Below are 2788 nucleotides of genomic sequence, written 5' to 3'. Positions count from 1 at the left end.
TTTCTTTTTTTTTAAAACTAAATAAATAATATAATTTATTTTTTCTATTTTTTAAGACAAATCCATATATATATAGGTGTAATTATATATAAGTTAAATTACACAGTTAGTCATATACTTTTAGTATAATTGTAAATTGGTTTCTATACTTTAAAAATTTATAATTGGGTCCCTAAAAAAAATTAAAATTTACAATTTAGTCTCCGCCGTTTAAAAAGTGTTTGATTTAACAAAATATTCTCAATATATTCCTATTTTAAACATGTGAGCGGCACATGTTTGACAATAGGGATCAATTTACAATTTTAGTGAAAGTATAGAGACCAACCGTGTAATTTAACTATTTAAAAATGACCAAAAACTCCATAGACTATCTGAACCCATCTCGCCCATCTCCAGCTCTCTCACTCTCACTTTCTCACTTTACAAAATGGTACCCCAACCCCAGCGCTCTTTATCACCTCGGCTCACCATTGCCGTGCCTCTCGCCTCCGTTGCCATTGACATTGAATTGTTCGCTTTGAGCATGTTTGGGATTGGAATTATTTTCTTTCATTTATCGGTGTTCAGTATCGCGATTGGAAGAGAAGAAAAAGTCGTTGGATGAGAGAGGTGAGTTGGAGGAAGGAGGCGAGACCCGACCCGTGAGCACAAATGCGGTGGATCCGGCATGACGACGGTGAATCGAGGTGAGTAGGGGTGTTTGCGGTGCGGTTTGGATTGGATGATTTTTTTTAAAAAAATCTTATCCAATTTGATCTAATTTTGAGCGGTTTGGATTGGATTGAATTTGTGGTTTTGTAAATTAAAAAATTAAATATATATAACAAGTCTCAACATCAAATTTTAAAAACCAACAATGACATAACAAGTCTTAACAATATCTTAAAAAACCAACGATCACATAACAATAGAAATAAAATTATAGGTTAGTTAAAATAAATAAATAAATCATATTTTGAACATAAAATATTTATTAAATAATAATAATACATAAAAAATATAAAAATATATAACAGATTGAATATGTTATAAGTATAATTGTAAATATAATAATAAAACAATAATATTATAACACATTGTGTGGTTTGGATTAGATTGGATCCATTGTAAAAAGTAGATCCGAAATCCGAATTAGTGCGGTTTCAATCGATTTTCAGTTTAGATTGGATTGGATGAGCGGTTTAATTTAGATCGGGTTGGATTTGAACACCCATAGAAGTGAGAAACAGAGAGCGCTGGAGTTGGGGTATCGATTTGGAAAGTGAGAAAGTGAGAGTGAGAGAGCTGGAGAGGGGCGAGGTGGGTTTAGATAGCCTAAAATTTTTTTTGTCATTTTCAAATAGTTAAATTACACGGTTGGTCCCCATACTTTCACTAAAATTGTAAATTGGTCCCTGTTATTAAACATGTGCAGCTCACATGTTTAAAATAGAGAATATGTTGAGAATATTCTATTAAATCAAATACTTTTTGAATGGTAGGGACTAAATTACAAATTTTAATTCTCTTTAGGGACTCAATTATAAACTTTTAAAGTGTAAAGACTAATTTGTAATTTCATTGAAAGTGTAGAGACCAACTATGTAATTTAACCTTATATATAATAACTTATCTGTATTTTAATTAAGATAGTATATATATATATATATATATTATGTTGGAAGAGGTATAAAAGGAAACATTATATTTATGTGATTATATTTCTGCAATAGCTCTGATTTTGCATACAGTTTTAATATTTTTAATTTTGTAAATTTTATTAGTTTAGGTCTTATTAATATAAATAAATATATAATGTGATAGGCATATACTTAAAATTATATTATTTATTCTGTTTTTTTTTTTAATTTAAAAAATAAAAAAGTTAATATTTTTATGTATTATATATAATATTTTAAATAAATTATATTTTAAAATATTTTGATGAAAAATTATATTATATAATAATATTTTTAATTTTAATGAATAAAAAATACTTATATTTTTTGTATTTATATATTTCATATTTAATTATTTAAGAATAAAATATTCTGTTACCATTTAAAATATTATGTATTAAAGTATTGTCATTTAAAGTATTTTTTAATGTACTAGGATATTCTGTATTTATTAAAATTCATCAATGTTCTTCTTTTATATTAACATTTGATTTACATATAATAAAATCTAATGGTCTATATAAATGTGGCATATTCAATAAATACGTAATTGTTATGCTCATTTTAGACATACTCATCAAATCGGATCAGTTATCATGTATTTGTATATAAATATTAGAATAATATTTGAAAAACAATAAAAAATATCCCAAACTTGCCTTATTTAAAATTCATTATTAATTGTCGCTAGAATAATTGTGTAATTTTAGATGTACTAAGTATGTAATTACGAATATTATATGCATAAAATTATGGAGGTTTAATTACTCTATTGGTCTCTATAGTTTTGCAAAATTTTCAATTAGGTCGCTATACTTTTTTTTGCTTTTAATTAGGTCCCTTTTAGTAGTAATTGGCTTAATTGTATAGGGACACAACTAAAAAAAATTGGTGCAGGGACTCAAATAAAAGGGAAAAAAAAGTATAGGGACTCAATTGAAAAAAATTTGTTACAGGAACCCAATTAAAAGGAAAAAAAGTATAGGAACATAATTGAAAATTTTACCAAACTATAGAGACTAATAGAGTAATTAAACCAATTATGGATGTTATGTTATATAAGGTAACTTCAAATATTGTCTCCCTAACATTACCGATAAATATATGTATAATTTAACTCATTTTTA

The sequence above is a fragment of the Arachis duranensis genome, chromosome 2 (genome assembly GCF_000817695.3).
Source record: "Arachis duranensis cultivar V14167 chromosome 2, aradu.V14167.gnm2.J7QH, whole genome shotgun sequence".
Taxonomy (NCBI): Eukaryota; Viridiplantae; Streptophyta; class Magnoliopsida; order Fabales; family Fabaceae; genus Arachis; species Arachis duranensis.
Note: the sequence above shows the minus strand (reverse complement) of the source record.